The sequence below is a fragment of the Barbus barbus genome (genome assembly GCF_936440315.1).
Source record: "Barbus barbus genome assembly, chromosome: 16".
NCBI lineage: Eukaryota > Metazoa > Chordata > Actinopteri > Cypriniformes > Cyprinidae > Barbus > Barbus barbus.
Genome location: NC_136744.1, coordinates 31,222,297 through 31,247,768, shown reverse-complemented (window position 1 = coordinate 31,247,768; position 25,472 = coordinate 31,222,297). Strand labels below are relative to the sequence as shown.

Here is a 25,472-nt window from a genome sequence, read left to right as displayed (position 1 = left end):
ATAAAATAGCAAATCAAAAGTTACACACAATTGTAATGGTGCTGTTTAGGATCAGATTGATGTTCCCTTAGTAGTGTGCTGCTTCTGTTGATTAGTGAGGGAACATGTTTCTGCTATTCACCAGTTCTTGGCATCGCTGTGCTTTACATTCATGAAGCGGCGTCTGTGGGCAAGTTTGCTCTGGCTTTAATACACCTAAAGAAAGACTGGATAAAAACAACAGTCCTCCTGACGGCCAATGTCTGTGACGACTAACGTTTAGTCATCTGTTTGCTGGAACGGTGTCTGTTTTCTTGTATTCCCAGAATGCAATAAAGCCAGACAAACCGGTTCCTCTGAGAGCTCTGATTCTAATATTATAGAGATTTAAACATCATGCACCTGTGATATTAAACACACAACTGCCTCTTCTGTCTCCTATAAACCCATTATCCACTTTTATCCTAACGAGACTATGTGTGTGACTCTGGACCACAAAACCAGTCATTAGGGTCGATTTTTCGAAATTGAGATTTATGCATCTGAAAACTGAATAAATAATCTTTCCATTGATGTATGGTTTGTTATGATAGGGCAATATTTGTCTGAGATACAGCTATTTGAAAATCTGGAATCTGAGGGAGCAAAAAAATCTAAATATTGAGAAAATCTCCTTTAAAGTTGTTCAAATTAAGTTCTTAGCAATGCATATTACTAATCAAAAATTTTGTTTAGATATATTTATAGTAGGAAATTTACTAAATATCTTCATGGAACATGATCTTAATATCTTAATGATTTTTGTTATAAAAGAGAAATGTATAATTTTGATCCATACAATGTATTGTTGGCTATTGCTACAAATATACCTGTGTTACTCATGACTGATTTAGTGCTGCAGGCTCACATATATTACTACAGTGATATTTAACACATGTGTAACAGTCAATCTTTTGGGGTTAATCATGGTCTGTTGTAGTAATTTGTTAACACGTCCACATTTTTAAATTTGATTTTAAAGTTGAAAATTGAGTAGAATAATCTCCAGTTTAAAATAAGCTTATTACCGCATTCATAGAGCAAATCTTTGCTTGTGGTTCTCCCATAATTCACACAAAGCGGCACGGAGAAAGCAGGAGAGCTGAACAGGCGTTTTATGTCGAATACATCAGCAGACGAGTCTGAGTCAGCAGCAGAAATCTGGCTCTCAGCCAACATGATGAAGAAGGAGCGGGTGATTTCCAATGGAGAGCTAATGGATGACAGAGCAACAATAAGACCATCAGCCCTCATGAATACTGATGCTACAACTGCCTCTATGCTCATATAATCTACTATATTATCAGCCAGAGATATGCAAGATGGATTTATAGTTCATCTGACTTTACTGCACATGCACTCGTGTTATCTCAACTGCTTGACTGTTTGTATTGCTGCAAACTGTAACTCTATCAGCTCTAATCTGATAAATGCAACTATAAGGCATGATATTATAATGATGATTTTTTGTGAAGCTGCATTGAAATGATGTATTGTGACTAATACACAAAATGCATTACTAATTTTAGTTTCCTGTTGACTATATCCATCTGTATTTATTTGTTTCATTAAGGAGCATCTTGCTGAAGGTTTTTCCGAGATGACTGACAGCGGTTTGGCGCTCGTGGGCAGAAAACCCACACAGAGGAAGTCATTAGTGTCTCTTCCTGTCTGAGGTCCATCTTGTGTCACACAGCACTCCAACTAATGATACACACAGAGCCAGAGATGAGACCAGCTATAGAGATTATAATATCAGTCAAAAGTTTGGGAATGGTTATAAAATATGTATTTTCTGCTCACCAAAGCTGCATTTATTTTCTCAAAAATACAGTAAAAATTGTGACCATTTTCTATGTGAATATGAAGTGAAGTGAAGTGACATTCAGCCAAGTATGGTGACCCATACTCGGAATTCGTGCTCTGCATTTAACCCATCCAACGTGCACACACACAGCAGTGAACACACACACACACACACACACACACACAGCAGTGAACACACACCCGGAGCAGTGGGCAGCATTTATGCTGGGGGTTCGGTGTCTTGCTCAAGGGCACCTCAGTCGTGGTATTGAGGGTGGAGAGAGAAATACATTACAGTTTAACACATATTCAGTTAGAGCTGGTTTCGCTGCAGTGCACACTGGGATCATCGAGCGTCTGTGTGTTTGATATATGAGGCTGTGTTAAGGGTCCATGTAAGGATCATTAAAGAACCTTTAGATGGTCAACAGATACATGAAGATCATTAAGAACAGGATGAGTCTCATCCAGCAGCTCCATAATGGAGCTCACGTGATCTGACCACCGTGTGTGTGTGTGTGTGTGTGTGTGTGTGTGTGTGTGAACAACACTTTAGACAGCAGGAAAACACATTTCAACAAAAGCTTCCTAACTGTGGTGGACAGCTTGACCAAAGGTTTAGTCACACAGTCATTTCATGGAGTCGCAGTAACAGTTTACTTTTGCTAAATAATAAATAAATAAAATGAACACATAGAAAAATTATATTTGATAGCCATATGCTCATAATTGATAGATAGGGATAAATAAATAATAATTATAATAATAGTAATATAATATAATAATAATAATAAAAATAAAAATAATTTGCTCTAACTTGTTTTCTAATCATGCTTTCTACTCAACCTGGCCGTGTATATGTTATTAATTAATTAATTACTTTTGTTATTTTATTATAAGTGACTTTGGACAAAATATGTCTGCTAAAAGCACAAATGTAAAGAAAAAATGTAAATACCTATTATATGAAATTAAAACATATTATATGAAATAAAATAAAAGTAAACTGAAATAAATGAAAATATAAAATAATTACTTTATTTCAGCTAGCTGTCAAGACAATAATTCTCATTTTCTCATTTACTTTAACTTGTAATAAAAACAAAACTGAAATAAAATTCAATAAAAACTATATAGACATAATTATATATAAAAAAGATAAATGACAAAAGCACAATAAAAACACTAAATTACAATTAAAAAGGGAAATATAAAAATAAAAACTAAAACTATTCATAAGAACAGTACATGCTAAATTAACAATGCATGAAACAAATAAAATCAAAACAAAATATAGCTGCGAGCAGCGATGACGGGCCCAAGCCGTCAGCATACGCCACCCCGGTGGCATCGATAAAACGGTGCCCAGCGAGCACAAGCATCACAGTAACCCTCTGGCAGTTTGGTTTTAAGGGATACGGCAATTAAAGGGTTAATCCAAACCATCAACTCAGTGAAACACACACACACAGAACAACATATAAAACTTTAAATTCTGTGAAAATATATTTTTCATTGGTAGTTGATGTTAGTTAATGCATTTACTAATGCTAACAAATGAGAAATTATTATAGTTACCAAAGGTTTTAATGATTTATAAGCTTTTTTTAATGATTTATTTTTCCATTAACTAACATGAATAATTTTTTCTAACACAAATTAATAAAGTAAAAAATATATTGTTAATATTTAATGTTATTTGTGAATTAACCAATGTTAAAAAACAACATTATTTAACTGTTGTTAATTTACATCATTAATAAATATATACCATTTAATGTTTATCAAAATCAATTCCAAAATGTGTTAATATATTATTACATTTTAAAGTTTTATTTTTTGAACATGACTATTTTTCTAATATTAAAAATATTTTGTTCATTGTTAGTTCATTGTAAGTTCATACTATCAATGAAGAATTAACATGCTGTAAAAAATACATTTTTCATTGTTAGTTCATGTTAATTAATGCATTCCCTACTGTTAACAAATGAGACTTAATTATAAAGTGTTATCAAAACCTTTAATGCTTTATAAGCATTTTTTAAGGATTTTATTGAGAAGTTTAAACAGACCCTCTCTCTCTCTCTCTCTCTCTCTCTCTCTCTCCCTCCACACTCACTGAACTCACACAGTCAGTCACCCACCCAGTCACCTACCGCACACATTAGAAGCACAGAGACAGGAGAACTCTGATAAGTTTGAAAATGTTCTCCTCTGTATAGTGTATTGTAAATTCATGGAATTAATAACATATCCTCAGACTGTATTGTTCTGTGTATGTAATTTTTTATGAAGTGTTTTGAAGCTGCTCTTAAAAGATAAAAAAAAAGAAAAGTGTTATTTTTTACTGTGACTTTAATAAATTGCCATTAAATCACCGTTCAAGATATCCTAAATCCGTCCGCAATGTAGTATCTTCAGTATCTTGGAAGCATGTGAAAAAATGTTTGGTGTGAATTGTTGGTTTCTGCTTGGGAGGAGTATGAATTTGTTTACAGCCCGTTTAAAAAAAAAAAAAAACACATAAAAAAAAAAATAGCCGATTTCCTGTTGGTCGTAGCTAATGACTGTAAATTAGAAAGTTGTCCGGATTAATAAGAACAATTTATGTACCGAGTTTGGTGTCTGTAGCTATCATTATATATATATAATCATTAATAATTATATACCATTTAATGTTGATGAATATTAATTCCAAAATGTGTTTATATATTATTACATTTTAAAGTTAATCTTTTGAACATGATTATTTTTCTAACATTAAAAAGATTAATAAATGCTTTAAAAAAAAAGTTCTTTGTTAGTTCATACTATCATGGAAGAATTAACATGCTGTAAAAATATATTTTTCATTGTTAGTTCACGTTAATTAATGCATTTCCTAATGTTAAGAATTGAGACCTTATTATAAAGTGTTATCAAAATCTTTAATGATTTATAAGCATTTTTTAAAGATTTTAAAAAAACAGACCCTCTCTCTCTCTTTCTCTCTCTCACCCACTGCCTCAATCCACACAGTCACTCACACAGTCACTCACAGCCCACCCCACCCCCACCCCTCACTCAGCTGCAGGCTGACAGGACCTCTCACTCAGAAGCATTATATCAACTCTCTGATAGTTTTTAAATTTTCTCCTAAGCATAGTGTATTGTAAATTCATGAAATTAATCACATATTCTCAGACTGTATTGTTCTGTGTATGTAATTTTTTATGAAGTGTTTGGAAGCTGCTCTTAAAAGATAAAAAAAAATAAAAATTATCTTTTTTACTGTAACTTTAATAAATTGCCATTAAATCATCGTTCAAGATATCCTAAATCCGTCCGCAATTTAGCATCTTCAGTATTTTGGCATCATGATAAAAAATGTTTCGTGTGATTTCCGTGTTTCTGCTTGGAGGAGTATTAATTTGTTTACAGCCCGTTTTAAAAAAAAACCCACATTAAAATAAATATAGCCGACTTCCTGTTGGTCGTAGCTAATGACTGTAAATTAGAAAGTTGTCCGGATTAATAAGAACAATTTAAGTACCAAGTTTGGTGTCTGTAGCTAAAACTAACCCCCCCATTTTTGACAAAAGGTGGCGCTATAGAGTGCCTCTTCCACGCCCGTTTATGAGCTTTTTCCAGTGTCTAACTATCATTAATACTGATATGTGTGTTGAGTTTCATGACATTCTAAACATGTTATCTGCCTCAAAATCACCAGAAACGAATTTTCAACTTTGACACGTTGCCATGGCAACATAAGTTTAGATATCAATATTGCCTTCACAGTTTTACATCGGCCGTGTTTTGACATTATTCTGGTGAAGTTTGAAGCAAATCGAGTAAAAATAAGATGCTGAATTCAAAGCATTTTGAAAACGACACACTTCCTGCAGCCAGTTGGTGGCGCTATAACTTTCAGTCATTATAGTCACATCTATCCGATCGGCATCATACAACGAACAAATCACTGAAGTTTGATCAACATCATACAATGTATGTGGACGTTATTAGGCATTTCCTGGGTCTCATTTTTCGCCATAACTTCATCGCCTCGCCACGGGCAAACCGTTCGACATATCAAAAATATCTTCGCAATTTAGCGTCCCCAATGTCTTGAGATCATGTTCACCGAGTTTGGTGGCAATCGTATGGAAATCCTCAGAGGAGTATATCAAATTCCAGAGCATGCGCTTTTTAAACAGCCCTGAATAGCCGACTTCCTGTTGGGCGGAGCCTATGACATGCTGCGCGGAAGTTGTTCAGCTCAATGAGTTCTATATGTGTACCGAGTTTCATATGAATACGTGCAAGTATGTGTGAGCTATACATCAAGTTTTCTGACAATTTTCCAGGGGGCGCCGTAGAGCCCCTGTGCCACGCCCGGGTCCCAGCCTCAGCGGCGTCCTAATGGCCGCAGGTTCCAATGTGCGTGCCGATTTTCGAGAGTTTTCGGGCGCGTTAAGGCCCCCAAAAGTGCCCGGATGATTGAAATAAAAAAAAAAAATAAAAATAAAAAAAAATATAGCTGCAAGCAGCGATGACGGGCCCAAGCCGTCAGCATACGCCACCCCGGTGGCATCGATAAAACGGTGCCCAGCGAGCACACGCATCACAGTAACCCTCTGGCAGTTTGGTTTTAAGGGATACGGCAATTAAAGGGTTAGTCCAAACCATCAACTCTGTGAAACACACACACACACAAAACAACATATAAAACTTTAAATTCTGTGAAAATATATTTTTCATTGGTAGTTGATGTTAGTTAATGCATTTACTAATGCTAACAAATGAGAAATTGTTATAGTTACCAAAGGTTTTAATGATTTATAAGCATTTTTTAATGATTTATTTTTCCATTAACTAACATGAATAATTTACTAACACAAATGAATAAAGTAAAAAATATATTGTTAATATTTAATGTTATTTGTGAATTAACCAATGTTAAAAAAACAACATTATTTAACTGTTGTTAATTTACATCATTAATAAATATATACCATTTAATGTTTATCAAAATCAATTCCAAAAGGTGTTAATATATTATTAAATTTTAACGTTTTATCTTTTGAACATGACTATTTTTCTAATATTAAAAATATTTTGTTCATTGTTAGTTGGTTGTAAGTTCATACTATCAATGAAGAATTAACATGCTGTAAAAAATATATTTTTCATTGTTAGTTCATGTTAATTAATGCATTCCCTACTGTTAACAAATGAGACTTAATTATAAAGTGTTATCAAAACCTTTAATGCTTTATAAGCATTTTTTAAGGATTTTATTGAGAAGTTTAAACAGACCCTCTCTCTCTCTCTCTCACTCTCTCTCTCTCTCTCTCTCCCCCTCCACACTCACTGAACTCACACAGTCAGTCACCCACCCAGTCACCCACCGCACACATTAGGAGCGCAGTGACAGGAGATCTCTGATAGTTTTTAAATTTTCTCCTCTCCATAGTGTATTGTAAATTCATGAAATTAATCACATATCGTCAGACTGTATTGTTCTGTGTATGTAATTTTTTATGAAGTGTTTGGAAGCTGCTCTTAAAAGATAAAAAAAAAAAGTTTTCTCTTTTTTCTGTAACTTTAATAAGTTGCCATTAAAACACCGTTCAAGATATCCTAAATCCGTCCGCAATTTAGCATCTTCAGTATTTTGGCATCATGAGAAAAAATGTTTGGTGTGATTTCTGTGTTTCTGCTTGAAGGAGTATTAATTTGTTTACAGCCTGTTTTTAAAAAAAACCCACATTAAAATAAATATAGCCGACTTCCTGTTGGTCGTAGCTAATGTCTGTAAATTAGAAAGTTGTCCGGATTAATAAGAACAATTTATGTACCGAGTTTGGTGTCTGTAGCTATCATTATATATATATATATATATAATCATTAATAATTATATACCATTTAATGTTGATCAATATTAATTCCAAAATGTGTTAATATATTATTAAATTTTAAAGTTTATCTTTTGAACATGACTATTTTTCTAACATTAAAAAGATTAATAAATGCTTTTAAAAAAACTGTTCTTTGTTAGTTCATACTATCATGGAAGAATTAACATGCTGTAAAAATATATTTTTCATTGTTAGTTCACGTTAATTAATGCATTTCCTAATGTTAAGAATTGAGACCTTATTATAAAGTGTTATCAAAATCTTTAATGATTTATAAGCATTTTTTAAAGATTTTAAAAAACAGACCCTCTCTCTCTCTTTCTCTCTCTCACCCACTGGCTCAATCCACACAGTCACTCACACAGTCACTGACAGCCCACCCCACCCCCACCCCTCACTCAGCTGCAGGCTGACAGGACCTCTCACTCAGCTGCAGGCTGACAGGGATCTCTCACTCAGAAGCAGTATATCAACTCTCTGATAGTTTTTAAATTTTCTCCTAAGCATAGTGTATTGTAAATTCATGAAATTAATCACATATCCTCAGACTGTATTGTTCTGTGTATGTAATTTTTTATGAAGTGTTTGAAAGCTGCTCTTAAAAGATAAAAAAAAAAAAAAATCTCTTTTTTACTGTAACTTTAATAAATTGCCATTAAATCATCGTTCAAGATATCCTAAATCCGTCCGCAATTTAGCATCTTCAGTATTTTGGCATCATGATAAAAAATGTTTGGTGTGATTTCCTTGTTTTTGCTTGGAGGAGTATTAATTTGTTTACAGCCCGTTTTTAAAAAAAACCCACATTAAAATAAATAATGCCGACTTCCTGTTGGTCGTAGCTAATGACTGTAAATTAGAAAGTTGTCCGGATTAATAAGAACAATTTATGTACCGAGTTTGGTGTCTGTAGCTAAAACTAACCCCCCCATTTTTGACAAAAGGTGGCGCTATAGAGTGTCTCTTCCACGCCCGTTTATGAGCTTTTTCCAGTGTCTAACTATCATTAATACTCATATGTGTGTTGAGTTTCATGACATTCTAAACATGTTATCTGCCTCAAAATCACCAGAAACGAATTTTCAACTTTGACACGTTGCCATGGTAACATAATTTTAGATATCAATATTCCCTTCACAGTTTTACATCGGCCGTGTTTTGACATTATTCTGGTGAAGTTTGAAGCAAATCGAGTAAAAATAAGATGCTGAATTCAAAGCATTTTGAAAACGACACACTTCCTGCAGCCAGTTGGTGGCGCTATAACTTTCAGTCATAATAGTCACATCTATCCGATCGGCATCACACAACGAACAAATCACTGAAGTTTGATCTACATCATACAATGTATGTTGACGTTATTAGGCATTTCCTGTGTCTCATTTTTCGCCATAATTTCATCGCCTCGCCACGGGCAAACCGTTCGATATATCAAAAATATCTTCGCAATTTAGCGTCCCCAATGTCTTGAGATCATGTTCACCGAGTTTGGTGGCAATTGTATGGAAATCCTCAGAGGAGTATATCAAATTCCAGAGCATGCGCTTTTTAAACAGCCCTGAATAGCCGACTTCCTGTTGGGCGGAGCCTAAAACATGCTGTGCGGAAGTTGTTCAGCTCAATGAGTTCTATATGTGTACCGAGTTTCATATGAATACGTGCAAGTATGTGTGAGCTATACATCAAGCTTTCTGACAATTTTGCAGGGGGCGCCGTAGAGCCCCTGTGCCACGCCCGGGTCCCAGCCTCAGCGGCGTCCTAATGGCCGCAGGTTCCAATGTGTGTGCCAATTTTCAAGAGTTTTCGGGCACGTTAAGGCCCCCAAAAGTACCCGGATAGTCGAAATAAAAAATAATAAAAAAAATAATAATCCTTAGAAGAACAATAGGGCCCTGCGCCTTACTGGCTTGGGCCCTAAATATAGCTGCGAGCAGCGATGACGGGCCCAAGCCGTCAGCATACGCCACCCCGGTGGCATCGATAAAACGGTGCCCAGCGAGCACAAGCATTACAGTAACCCTCTGGCAGTTTGGTTTTAAGGGATACGGCAATTAAAGGGTTAATCCAAACCATCAACTCTGTGAAACACACACACACACAGAACAACATATAAAACTTTAAATTCTGTGAAAATATATTTTTCATTGGTAGTTGATGTTAGTTAATGCATTTACTAATGCTAACAAATGAGAAATTATTATAGTTACCAAAGGTTTTAATGATTTATTTTTCCATTAACTAACATGAATATTTTTTTCTAACACAAATGAATAAAGTAAAAAATATATTGTTAATATTTAATGTTATTTGTGAATTAACCAATGTTAAAAAACAACATTATTTAACTGTTGTTAATTTACATCATTAATAAATATATACCATTTAATGTTGATCAAAATCAATTCCAAAATGTGTTAATATATTATTACATTTTAAAGTTTTATCTTTTGAACATGACTATTTTTCTAATATTAAAAATATTTTGTTCATTGTTAGTTCGTTGTAAGTTCATACTATCAATGAAGAATTAACATGCTGTAAAATATATATTTTTCATTGTTAGTTCATGTTAATTAATGCATTCCCTACTGTTAACAAATGAGACTTAATTATAAAGTGTTATCAAAACCTTTAATGCTTTATAAGCATTTTTTAAGGATTTTATTGAGAAGTTTAAACAGACCCTCTCTCTCTCTCTCTCTCCCCCTCCACACTCACTGAACTCACACAGTCAGTCACTCACCCAGTCACCCACCGCACACATTAGAAGCAGTGACAGGAGAACTCTGATAAGTTTTAAATTTTCTCCTCTCCATAGTGTATTGTAAATTCATGAAATTAATCACATATCCTCAGACTGTATTGTTCTGTGTATGTAATTTTTTATGAAGTGTTTGGAAGCTGCTCTTAAAAGATAAAAAAAAAAAAGTTCTCTTTTTTCTGTAACTTTAATAAATTGCCATTAAATCATCGTTCAAGATATCCTAAATCCGTCCACAATTTAGCATCTTCAGTATTTTGGCATCATGAGAAAAAATGTTTGGTGTGATTTCTGTGTTTCTGCTTGAAGGAGTATGAATTTGTTTACAGCCTGTTTAAAAAAAACCCACATTAAAATAAATATAGCCGACTTCCTGTTGGTCGTAGCTAATGACTGTAAATTAGAAAGTTGTCCGGATTAATAAGAACAATTTATGTACCGAGTTTGGTGTCTGTAGCTATCATTATATATATATATATATAAACATTAATAATTATATACCATTTAATGTTGTTCAATATTAATTCCAAAATGTGTTAATATATTATTAAATTTTAAAGTTTATCTTTTGAACATGACTATTTTTCTAACATTAAAAAGATTAATAAATGCTTTAAAAAAAAATTGTTCTTTGTTAGTTCATACTATCCTGGAAGAATTAACATGCTGTAAAAATATATTTTTCATTGTTAGTTCACGTTAATTAATGCATTTCCTAATGTTAAGAAATGAGACCTTATTATAAAGTGTTATCAAAACCTTTAATGCTTTATAAGCATTTTTTAAGGATTTTATTGAGAAGTTTAAACAGACCCTCTCTCTCTCTCTCTTTCTCTCCCCCTCCCCCTCCACACTCACTAAACTCACACAGTCAGTCACCCACCCAGTCACCTACCGCACACATTAGAAGCACAGAGACAGGAGAACTCTGATAAGTTTGAAAATTTTCTTTTCGCCATAGTGTATTGTAAATTCATGAAATAATCACATATCCTCAGACTGTCTTGTTCTGTGTATGTAATTTTTTATGAAGTGTTTGGAAGCTGCTCTTAAAAGATAAAAAAAAAAAGTGTTCTTTTTTACTGTAACTTTAATAAATTGCCATTAAATCATCGTTCAAGATATCCTAAATCCGTCCGCAATTTAGCATCATCAGTATTTTGGCATCATGACAAAAAATGTTTGGTGTGATTTCCGTGTTTCTGATTGGAGGAGTATGAATTTGTTTACAGCCCGTTTAAAAAAAAAAAACACACATTAAAATAAATATAGCCGACTTCCTGTTGGTCGTAGCTAATGACTGTAAATTAGAAAGTTGTCCGGATTAATAAGAACAATTTATATACCGAGTTTGGTGTCTGTAGCTATCATATATATATATATATATACAAATTAATAATTATATACCATTTAATGTTGATCAATATTAATTCCAAAATGTGTTAATATATTATTAAATTTTAAAGTTTATCTTTTGAACATGACTATTTTTCTAACATTAAAAAGATTAATAAATGCTTTTAAAAAAAATGTTCTTTGTTAGTTCATACTATCATGGAAGAATTAACATGCTGTAAAAATATATTTTTCATTGTTAGTTCACGTTAAATAATGCATTTCCTAATGTTAAGAAATGAGACCTTATTATAAAGTATTATCAAAATCTTTAATGATTTATAAGCATTTTTTAAAGATTTTAAAAAACAGACACTCTCTCTCTCTTTCTCTCTCTCACCCACTGCCTCAATCCACACAGTCACTCACACAGTCACTCACACCCCATCCCCTCCCCTCACTCAGCAGCAGTGACAGGAGCTCTCACTCAGAAGCAGCTCTGATAGTTTTAAAATTTTCTCCTCTGCATAGTGTATTGTAAATTCATGAAATTAATCACATATCGTCAGACTGTATTGTTCTGTGTATGTAATTTTTTATGAAGTGTTTGGAAGCTGCTCGTAAAAGATAAAAAAAAAAAGGTTTTCTCTTTTTTACTGTAACTTTAATAAATTGCTATTAAATCATCGTTCAAGATATCCTAAATCCGTCCGCAATTTAGCATCTTCAGTATTTTGGCATCATGATAAAAAATGTTTGGTGTGATTTCCGTGTTTCTGCTTGAAGGAGTATGAATTTGTTTACAGCCCGTTTTTTAAAAAAAAACCCACATTAAAATAAATATAGCCGACTTCCTGTTGGTCGTAGCTAATGACTGTAAATTAGAAAGTTGTCCGGATTAATAAGAACAATTTATGTACCAAGTTTGGTGTCTGTAGCTATCATTATATATATATAAACATTAATAATTATATACCATTTAATGTTGATCAATATTAATTCCAAAATGTGTTAATATATTATTACATTTTAAAGTTTATCTTTTGAACATGACTATTTTTCTAACATTAAAAAGATTAATAAATGCTTTAAAAAAATTGTTCTTTGTTAGTTCATACTATCATGGAAGAATTAACATGCTGTAAAAATATATTTTTCATTGTTAGTTCACGTTAATTAATGCATTTCCTAATGTTAAGAAATGAGACCTTATTATAAAGTGTTATCAAAATCTTTAATGATTTATAAGCATTTTTTAAAGATTTAAAAAAACAGACCCTCTCTCTCTTTCTCTCTCTCACCCACTGCCTCAATCCACACAGTCACTCACACAGTCACTCACAGCCCACCCCCTCCCCACCCCTCACTCAGCTGCAGGCTGACAGGGAGCTCTCACTCAAAAGCAGCTCTGATAGTTTTTTAATTTTCTCCTCTGCATAGTGTATTGTAAATTCATGAAATTAATCACATATTATCAGACTGTATTGTTCTGTGTATGTATTTTTTTATGAAGTGTTTGGAAGCTGCTCTTAAAAGATAAAAAAAAAAAAGTTTTCTCTTTTTTACTGTAACTTTAATAAATTGCCATTAAATCATCGTTCAAGATATCCTAAATCCGTCCGCAATTTAGCATCTTCAGTATTTTGGCATCATGAGAAAAAATGTTTGGTGTGATTTCCGTGTTTCTGTTTGGAGGAGTATGAATTTGTTTACAGCCCGTTTAAAAAAAAAACCCACATTAAAATAAATATAGCCGACGTCCTGTTGGTCTTAGCTAATGACTGTAAATTAGAAAGTTGTCCGGATTAATAAGAACAATTTATGTACCGAGTTTGGTATCTGTAGCTAAAACTAACCCCCCCATTTTTGACAAAAGGTGGCGCTATAGAGTGCCTCTTCCACGCCCGTTTATGAGCTTTTTCCAGTGTCTAACTATCATTAATACTGATATGTGTGTTGAGTTTCATGACATTCTAAACATGTTATCTGCCTCAAAATCACCAGAAACGAATTTTCAACTTTGACACATTGCCATGGCAACATAATTTTAGATATCAATATTCCCTTCACAGTTTTACATCGGCCGTGTTTTGACATTATTCTGGTGAAGTTTGAAGCAAATCGAGTAAAAAGAAGATGCTGAATTCAAAGCATTTTGAAAACGACACACTTCCTGCAGCCAGTTGGTGGCGCTATAACTTTCAGTCATTATAGTCACATCTATCCGATCGGCATCATACAACGAACAAACCACTGAAGTTTGATCTACATCATACAATGTATGTGGACGTTATTAGGCATTTCCTGGGTCTCATTTTTCGCCATAACTTCATCGCCTCGCCACGGGCAAACCGTTCGACATATCAAAAATATCTTCGCAATTTAGCGTCCCCAATGTCTTGAGATCATGTTCACCGACTTTGGTGGCAATCGTATGGAAATCCTCAGAGGAGTATATCAAATTCCAGAGCATGCGCTTTTTAAACAGCCCTGAATAGCCGACTTCCTGTTGGGCGGAGCCTATGACATGCTGCTCGGAAGTTGTTAGGCTCAATGAGTTCTATATGTGTACCGAGTTTCATATGAATACGTGCAAGTATGTGTGAGCTATACATCAAGTTTTCTGACAATTTTCCAGGGGGCGCCGTAGAGCCCCTGTGCCACGCCCGGGTCCCAGCCTCAGCGGCGTCCTAATGGCCGCAGGTTCCAACGTGCGTGCAAATTTTCAAGAGTTTTCGGGCACGTTAAGGCCCCCAAAAGTACCCGGATAGTCGAAATAAAAAATAATAAAAAATAAAAAAAAAAAAAATATAGCTGCGAGCAGCGATGACGGGCCCAAGCCGTCAGCATACGCCACCCCGGTGGCATCGATAAAACGGTGCCCAGCGAGCACAAGCATTACAGTAACCCTCTGGCAGTTTGGTTTTAAGGGATACGGCAATTAAAGGGTTAATCCAAACCATCAACTCTGTGAAACACACACACACACAGAACAACATATAAAACTTTAAATTCTGTGAAAATATATTTTTCATTGGTAGTTGATGTTAGTTAATGCATTTACTAATGCTAACAAATGAGAAATTATTATAGTTACCAAAGGTTTTAATGATTTATTTTTCCATTAACTAACATGAATATTTTTTTCTAACACAAATGAATAAAGTAAAAAATATATTGTTAATATTTAATGTTATTTGTGAATTAACCAATGTTAAAAAACAACATTATTTAACTGTTGTTAATTTACATCATTAATAAATATATACCATTTAATGTTGATCAAAATCAATTCCAAAATGTGTTAATATATTATTACATTTTAAAGTTTTATCTTTTGAACATGACTATTTTTCTAATATTAAAAATATTTTGTTCATTGTTAGTTCGTTGTAAGTTCATACTATCAATGAAGAATTAACATGCTGTAAAATATATATTTTTCATTGTTAGTTCATGTTAATTAATGCATTCCCTACTGTTAACAAATGAGACTTAATTATAAAGTGTTATCAAAACCTTTAATGCTTTATAAGCATTTTTTAAGGATTTTATTGAGAAGTTTAAACAGACCCTCTCTCTCTCTCTCTCTCTCTCTCTCTCTCTCTCTCCCCCTCCACACTCACTGAACTCACACAGTCAGTCACCCACCCAGTCACCCACCGCACACATTAGAAGCAGTGACAGGAGATCTCTGATAGTTTTTAAATTTTCTCCTCTCCATAGTGTATTGTAAATTCATGAAATTAATCACATATCCTCAGACTGTATTGTTCTGTGTATGTAATTTTTTATGAAGTGTTTGGAAGCTGCTCTTAAAAGATAAAAAAAAAAAAGTTCTCTTTTTTCTGTAACTTTAATAAATTGCCATTAAATCATCGTTCAAGATATCCTAAATCCGTCCACAATTTAGCATCTTCAGTATTTTGGCATCATGAGAAAAAATGTTTGGTGTGATTTCTGTGTTTCTGCTTGAAGGAGTATGAATTTGTTTACAGCCTGTTTAAAAAAAACCCACATTAAAATAAATATAGCCGACTTCCTGTTGGTCGTAGCTAATGACTGTAAATTAGAAAGTTGTCCGGATTAATAAGAACAATTTATGTACCGAGTTTGGTGTCTGTAGCTATCATTATATATATATATATATATAAACATTAATAATTATATACCATTTAATGTTGTTCAATATTAATTCCAAAATGTGTTAATATATTATTAAATTTTAAAGTTTATCTTTTGAACATGACTATTTTTCTAACATTAAAAAGATTAATAAATGCTTTAAAAAAAAATTGTTCTTTGTTAGTTCATACTATCCTGGAAGAATTAACATGCTGTAAAAATATATTTTTCATTGTTAGTTCACGTTAATTAATGCATTTCCTAATGTTAAGAAATGAGACCTTATTATAAAGTGTTATCAAAACCTTTAATGCTTTATAAGCATTTTTTAAGGATTTTATTGAGAAGTTTAAACAGACCCTCTCTCTCTCTCTCTTTCTCTCCCCCTCCCCCTCCACACTCACTAAACTCACACAGTCAGTCACCCACCCAGTCACCTACCGCACACATTAGAAGCACAGAGACAGGAGAACTCTGATAAGTTTGAAAATTTTCTTTTCGCCATAGTGTATTGTAAATTCATGAAATAATCACATATCCTCAGACTGTCTTGTTCTGTGTATGTAATTTTTTATGAAGTGTTTGGAAGCTGCTCTTAAAAGATAAAAAAAAAAAAAGTGTTCTTTTTTACTGTAACTTTAATAAATTTCCATTAAATCATCGTTCAAGATATCCTAAATCCGTCCGCAATTTAGCATCATCAGTATTTTGGCATCATGACAAAAAATGTTTGGTGTGATTTCCGTGTTTCTGATTGGAGGAGTATGAATTTGTTTACAGCCCGTTTAAAAAAAAAAAACACACATTAAAATAAATATAGCCGACTTCCTGTTGGTCGTAGCTAATGACTGTAAATTAGAAAGTTGTCCGGATTAATAAGAACAATTTATATACCGAGTTTGGTGTCTGTAGCTATCATATATATATATATATATATATATACAAATTAATAATTATATACCATTTAATGTTGATCAATATTAATTCCAAAATGTGTTAATATATTATTAAATTTTAAAGTTTATCTTTTGAACATGACTATTTTTCTAACATTAAAAAGATTAATAAATGCTTTAAAAAAAATTGCTCTTTGTTATTTCATACTATCATGGAAGAATTAACATGCTGTAAAAATATATTTTTCATTGTTAGTTCACGTTAATTAATGCATTTCCTAATGTTAAGAAATGAGACCTTATTATAAAGTGTTATCAAAATCTTTAATGATTTATAAGCATTTTTTTAAGATTTTAAAAAACAGACCCTCTCTCTCTTTCTCTCTCTCACCCACTGGCTCAATCCACACTCAATCCACACAGTCACTCACACAGTCACTCACAGCCCACCCCCACCCCTCACTCAGCAGCAGTGACAGGGAGCTCTCACTCAGAGGCAGGCTGGCAGGGAGCTCTCACTCAAAAGCAGCTCTGATAGTTTTTAAATTTTCTCCTCCGCATAGTGTATTGTAAATTCATGAAATTAATCCCATAACCTCAGACTGTATTGTTCTGTGTATGTAATTTTTTATGAAGTGTTTGGAAGCTGCTCTTAAAAGATAAAAAAAAAAATGTTTTTTCTTGTTTACTGTAACTTTAATAAATTTCCATTAAATCATCGTTCAAGATATCCTAAATCCGTCCGCAATTTAGCATCATCAGTATTTTGGCATCATGAGAAAAAATGTTTGGTGTGATTTCCGTGTTTCTGTTTGGAGGAGTATGAATTTGTTTACAGCCCGTTTAAAAAAAAAACCCACATTAAAATAAATATAGCCGACTTCCTGTTGGTCGTAGCTAATGACTGTAAATTAGAAAGTTGTCCGGATTAATAAGAACAATTTATGTACCGAGTTTGGTGTCTGTAGCTAAAACTAACCCCCCCATTTTTGACAAAAGGTGGCGCTATAGAGTGCCTCTTCCACGCCCGTTTATGAGCTTTTTCCAGTTTCTAACTATCATTAAAATGGATATGTGTGTTGAGTTTCATGACATTCTAAACATGTTATCTGCCTCAAAATCACCAGAAACGAATTTTCAACTTTGACACGTTGCCATGGCAACACAATTTTAGATATCAATATTCCCTTCACAGTTTTACATCGGCCGTGTTTTGACATTATTCTGGTGAAGTTTGAAGCAAATCGAGTAAAAATAAGATGCTGAATTCAAAGCATTTTGAAAACGACACACTTCCTGCAGCCAGTTGGTGGCGCTATAACTTTCAGTCATAATAGTCACATCTATCCGATCGGCATCATACAACGAACAAATCTCTGAAGTTTGATCTACATCATACAATGTATGTGGACGTTATTAGGCATTTCCTGGGTCTCATTTTTCGCCATAACTTCATCGCCTCGCCACGGGCAAACCGTTCGACATATCAAAAATATCTTCGCAATTTAGCGTCCCCAATGTCTTGAGATCATGTTCACCGAGTTTGGTGGCAATCGTATGGAAATCCTCAGAGGAGTATATCAAATTCCAGAGCATGCGCTTTTTAAACAGCCCTGAATAGCCGACTTCCTGTTGGGCGGAGCCTAAGACATGCTGCACGGAAGTTGTTCGGCTCAATGAGTTCTATATGTGTACCGAGTTTCATATGAATACGTGCAAGTATGTGTGAGCTATACATCAAGCTTTCTGACAATTTTGCAGGGGGCGCCGTAGAGCCCCTGTGCCACGCCCGGGTCCCAGCCTCAGCGGCGTCCTAATGGCCGCAGGTTCCAATGTGTGTGCCAATTTTCAAGAGTTTTCGGGCACGTTAAGGCCCCCAAAAGTACCCGGATAGTCGAAATAAAAAATAATAAAAAAAAAAAAAAAAAAAAAAAAAAATAATAATCCTTAGGGGAACAATAGGGCCCTGCGCCTTACTGGCTTGGGCCCTAAAAATAATAATCCTTAGAAGAACAATAGGGCCCTGCGCCTTACTGGCTTGGGCCCTAAATATAGCTGCGAGCAGCGATGACGGGCCCAAGCCGTCAGCATACGCCACCCCGGTGGCATCGATAAAACGGTGCCCAGCGAGCACAAGCATCACAGTAACCCTCTGGCAGTTTGGTTTTAAGGGATACGGCAATTAAAGGGTTAATCCAAACCATCAACTCTGTGAAACACACACACACAGAACAACATATAAAACTTTAAATTCTATGAAAATATATTTTTCATTGGTAGTTGATGTTAGTTAATGCATTTACTAATGCTAACAAATGAGAAATTATTATAGTTACCAAAGGTTTTAATGATTTATAAGCATTTTTTAATGATTTATTTTTCCATTAACTAAAATGAATATTTTTTTCTAACACAAATGAATAAAGTAAAAAATATATTGTTAATATTTAATGTTATTTGTGAATTAACCAATGTTAAAAAACAACATTATTTAACTGTTGTTAATTTACATCATTAATAAATATATACCATTTAATGTTGAAATCAATGTTTTAATGTTTAAAATCAATTCCAAAATGTGTTAATATATTAAATTTTAAAGTTTTATCTTTTGAACATGACTATTTTTCTAATATTAAAAATATTTTGTTCATTGTTAGTTCGTTGTAAGTTCATACTATCAATGAAGAATTAACATGCTTTAAAAAATATATTTTTCATTGTTAGTTCATGTTAATTAATGCATTCCCTACTGTTAACAAATGAGACTCAATTATAAAGTGTTATCAAAACCTTTAATGCTTTAAGCATTTTTTAAGGATTTTATTGAGAAGTTTAAACAGACTCTCTCTCTCTCTCTCTCTCTCTCTCTCCCCCTCCACACTCACTGAACTCACACAGTCAGTCACTCACCCAGTCACCTACCGCACACATTAGAAGCACAGAGACAGGAGAACTCTGATAAGTTTAAAAATTCTCTTCTCGCCATAGTGTACTGTAAATTCATGGAATTAATCGCATATCCTCAGACTGTCTTGTTCTGTGTTTGGTGTGAATTTGTGGTTTCTGCTTGGAGGTGTATGAATTTGTTTACAGCCCGTTTTGAAAAAAAAAAACACATAAAAAAAAAAGCCGACTTCCTGTTGGTCGTAGCTAATGTCTGTAAATTAGAAAGTTGTCCGGCTTAATGTGAACAATTTATGTACCGAGTTTGGTGTCTGTAGCTATCATTATATATATATAATCATTCATAATTATATTCCATTTAATGTTGATCAATATTAATTCCAAAATGTGTTAATATATTATTAAATTTTAAAGTTTCTCTTTTGAACATGACTATTTTTCTAACATTAAAAATATTTTGTTCATTGTTAGTTCATTGTAAGTTCATACTATCAATGAAGAATTAACATGCTGTAAAAAATTATATTTTTCATTGTTAGTTCATGTTAATTAATGCATTCCCTACTGTTAACAAATGAGACTTAATTATAAAGTGTTATGAAAACCTTTAATGCTTTATAAGCATTTTTTAAAGATTTTAAAAAAAACAGACCCTCTCTCTCTTTCTCTCTCTCACCCAGCTCCTCAATCCACACAGTCACTCACACCCCACCCCACCCCCACCCCTCACTCAGCTGCAGGCTGGCAGGGATCTCTCACTCATAGAAGCATTGTAACAACTGTCTGATAGTTTTTAAATTTTCTCCTCTGCATAGTGTATTGTAAATTCATGAAATTAATCACATATCCTCAGACTGTATTGTTCTGTGTATGTAATTTTTTATGAAGTGTTTGGAAGCTGCTCTTAAAAGATAAAAAAAAAAAAAAAAAATCAATTTTTTACTGTAACTTTAATAAATTGCCATTAAATCATCGTTCAAGATATCCTAAATCCGTCCGCAATTTAGCATCTTCAGTATTTTGGCATCATGAGAAAAAATGTTTGGTGTGATTTCCGTGTTTCTGCTTTGAGGAGTATGAATTTGTTTACAGCCCGTTTTAAAAAAAAACCCACATTAAAATAAATATAGCCGACGTCCTGTTGGTCGTAGCTAATGACTGTAAATTAGAAAGTTGTCCGGATTAATAAGTACAATTTATGTACTGAGTTTGGTGTCTGTAGCTAAAACTAACCCCCCCATTTTTGACAAAAGGTGGCGCTATAGAGTGCCTCTTCCACGCCCGTTTATGAGCTTTTTCCAGTGTCTAACTATCATTAAAATGGATATGTGTGTTGAGTTTCATGACATTTTAAACATGTTATCTGCCTCAAAATCACCAGAAACGAATTTTCAACTTTGACACGTTGCCATGGCAACATAAGTTTAGATATCAATATTCCCTTCACAGTTTTACATCGGCCGTGTTTTGACATTATTCTGGTGAAGTTTGAAGCAAATCGAGTAAAAATAAGATGCTGAATTCAAATCATTTTGAAAACGACACACTTCCTGCAGCCAGTTGGTGGCGCTATAACTTTCAGTCATAATAGTCACATCTATCCGATCGGCATCATACAACGAACAAACCACTGGAGTTTGATCTACATCATACAATGTATGTTGACGTTATTAGGCATTTCCTGGGTCTCATTTTTCGCCATAACTTCATCGCTTCGCCACGGGCAAACCGTTCGACATATCAAAAATATCTTCGCAATTTAGCGTCCCCAATGTCTTGAGATCATGTTCACCGAGTTTGGTGGCAATCATATGGAAATCCTCAGAGGAGTATATCAAATTCCAGAGCATGCGCTTTTTAAACAGCCCTGAATAGCCGACTTCCTGTTGGGCGGAGCCTAAGACATGCAGCGTGAAAGTTGTTCAGCTCAATGAGTTCTATATGTGTACCGAGTTTCATATGAATACGTGCAAGTATGTGTGAGCTATACATCAAGCTTTCTGACAATTTTCCAGGGGGCGCCGTAGAGCCCCTGTGCCACGCCCGGGTCCCAGCCTCAGCGGCGTCCTAATGGCCGCAGGTTCCAATGTGCGTGCCGATTTTCAAGAGTTTTCGGGCACGTTAAGGCCCCCAAAAGTGCCCGGATGATTGAAATAAAAAATAAAAAAAATAAAAAAAATAATAATCCTTAGAAGAACAATAGGGCCCTGCGCCTTACTGGCTTGGGCCCTAAAAAAAATATAGCTGCGAGCAGCGATGACGGGCCCAAGCCGTCAGCATACGCCACCCCGGTGGCATCGATAAAACGGTGCCCAGCGAGCACAAGCATTACAGTAACCCTCTGGCAGTTTGGTTTTAAGGGATACGGCAATTAAAGGGTTAATCCAAACCATCAACTCTGTGAAACACACACACACAGAACAACATATAAAACTTTAAATTCTGTGAAAATATATTTTTCATTGGTAGTTGATGTTAGTTAATGCATTTACTAATGCTAACAAATGAGAAATTATTATAGTTACCAAAGGTTTTAATGATTTATAAGCATTTTTTAATGATTTATTTTTCCATTAACTAAAATGAATAATTTTTTCTAACACAAATGAATAAAGTAAAAAATATATTGTTAATATTTAATGTTATTTGTGAATTAACCAATGTTAAAAAACAACATTATTTAACTGTTGTTAATTTACATCATTAATAAATATATACCATTTAATGTTGAAATCAATGTTTTAATGTTTAAAATCAATTCCAAAATGTGTTAATATATTAAATTTTAAAGTTTTATCTTTTGAACATGACTATTTTTCTAATATTAAAAATATTTTGTTCATTGTTAGTTCATTGTAAGTTCATACTATCAATGAAGAATTAACATGCTTTAAAAAATATATTTTTCATTGTTAGTTCATGTTAATTAATGCATTCCCTACTGTTAACAAATGAGACTCAATTATAAAGTGTTATCAAAACCTTTAATGCTTTAAGCATTTTTTAAGGATTTTATTGAGAAGTTTAAACAGACCCTCTCTCTCTCTCTCTCTCTCTCTCTCTCTCTCTCTCTCTCTCTCTCTCTCTCTCTCTCCCTCCACACTCACTGAACTCACACAGTCAGTCACTCACCCAGTCACCTACCGCACACATTAGAAGCACAGTGACAGGATATCTCTGATAAGTTTTAAAATTTTCTTCTCGCCATAGTGTACTGTAAATTCATGGAATTAATCACATATCCTCAGACTGTCTTGTTCTGTGTTTGGTGTGAATTTGTGGTTTCTGCTTGGAGGTGTATGAATTTGTTTACAGCCCGTTTTGAAAAAAAAAAACACATAAAAAAAAAAAAAGCCGACTTCCTGTTGGTCGTAGCTAATGTCTGTAAATTAGAAAGTTGTCCGGCTTAATGTGAACAATTTATGTACCAAGTTTGGTGTCTGTAGCTATCATTATATATATATAATCATTAATAATTATATTCCATTTAATGTTGATCAATATTAATTCCAAAATGTGTTAATATATTATTAAATTTTAAAGTTTCTCTTTTGAACATGACTATTTTTCTAACATTAAAAATATTTTGTTCATTGTTAGTTCATTGTAAGTTCATACTATCAATGAAGAATTAACATGCTGTAAAAAATTATATTTTTCATTGTTAGTTCATGTTAATTAATGCATTCCCTACTGTTAACAAATGAGACTTAATTATAAAGTGTTATGAAAACCTTTAATGCTTTATAAGCATTTTTTAAAGATTTAAAAAAAACAGACCCTCTCTCTCTTTCTCTCTCTCACCCAGCTCCTCAATCCACACAGTCACTCACACCCCACCCCACCCCCACCCCTCACTCAGCTGCAGGCTGACAGGGAACTCTCACTCATAGAAGCATTGTAACAACTGTCTGATAGTTTTTAAATTTTCTCCTCTGCATAGTGTATTGTAAATTCATGAAATTAATCACATATCGTCAGACTGTATTGTTCTGTGTATGTAATTTTTTATGAAGTGTTTGGAAGCTGCTCTTAAAAGATAAAAAAAAAAAAAAAATCTCTTTTTTACTGTAACTTTAATAAATTGCCATTAAATCATCGTTCAAGATATCCTAAATCCGTCCGCAATTTAGCATCTTCAGTATTTTGGCATCATGAGAAAAAATGTTTGGTGTGATTTACGTGTTTCTGCTTTGAGGAGTATGAATTTGTTTACAGCCCGTTTTAAAAAAAAACCCACATTAAAATAAATATAGCCGACGTCCTGTTGGTCGTAGCTAATGACTGTAAATTAGAAAGTTGTCCGGATTAATAAGAACAATTTATGTACCGAGTTTGGTGTCTGTAGCTAAAACTAACCCCCCCATTTTTGACAAAAGGTGGCGCTATAGAGTGCCTCTTCCACGCCCGTTTATGAGCTTTTTCCAGTGTCTAACTATCATTAATACTGATATGTGTGTTGAGTTTCATGACATTCTAAACATGTTATCTGCCTCAAAATCACCAGAAACGAATTTTCAACTTTGACACGTTGCCATGGCAACATAATTTTAGATATCAATATTCCCTTCACAGTTTTACATCGGCCGTGTTTTGACATTATTCTGGTGAAGTTTGAAGCAAATCGAGTAAAAATAAGATGCTGAATTCAAATCATTTTGAAAACGACACACTTCCTGCAGCCAGTTGGTGGCGCTATAACTTTCAGTCATAATAGTCACATCTATCCGATCGGCATCATACAACGAACAAACCACTGGAGTTTGATCTACATCATACAATGTATGTGGACGTTATTAGGCATTTCCTGGGTCTCATTTTTCGCCATAACTTCATCGCCTCGCCACGGGCAAACCGTTCGACATATCAAAAATATCTTCGCAATTTAGCGTCCCCAATGTCTTGAGATCATGTTCACCGAGTTTGGTGGCAATCGTATGGAAATCCTCAGAGGAGTATATCAAATTCCAGAGCATGCGCTTTTTAAACAGCCCTGAATAGCCGACTTCCTGTTGGGCGGACCCTAAGACATGCAGCGTGAAAGTTGTTCAGCTCAATGAGTTCTATATGTGTACCGAGTTTCATATGAATACGTGCAAGTATGTGTGAGCTATACATCAAGCTTTCTGACAATTTTCCAGGGGGCGCCGTAGAGCCCCTGTGCCACGCCCGGGTCCCAGCCTCAGCGGCGTCCTAATGGCCGCAGGTTCCAATGTGCGTGCCAATTTTCGAGAGTTTTCGGGCACGTTAAGGCCCCCAAAAGTGCCCGGATGATTGAAATAAAAAAAAAAAAAAAAAAAAAAAAAAAAAAAATATAGCTGCGAGCAGCGATGACGGGCCCAAGCCGTCAGCATACGCCACCCCGGTGGCATCGATAAAACGGTGCCCAGCGAGCACAAGCATTACAGTAACCCTCTGGCAGTTTGGTTTTAAGGGATACGGCAATTAAAGGGTTAATCCAAACCATCAACTCTGTGAAACACACACACACACAGAACAACATATAAAACTTTAAATTCTGTGAAAATATATTTTTCATTGGTAGTTGATGTTAGTTAATGCATTTACTAATGCTAACAAATGAGAAATTATTATAGTTACCAAAGGTTTTAATGATTTATTTTTCCATTAACTAACATGAATATTTTTTTCTAACACAAATGAATAAAGTAAAAAATATATTGTTAATATTTAATGTTATTTGTGAATTAACCAATGTTAAAA

At 34.0% G+C, this 25,472-nt stretch overlaps 1 protein-coding gene across 1 annotated transcript in view; it reads right to left on the bottom strand.

Moving 5' to 3' along the window:
* LOC306882011 (serine/threonine-protein kinase 32C-like) overlaps positions 1-25,472 on the bottom strand; it is a gene marked incomplete at both ends in the record, with an annotated part of 128,988 nt that overhangs the window by 69,575 nt on the left and 33,941 nt on the right. The gene's annotated exons all lie outside the window — the stretch shown is intronic.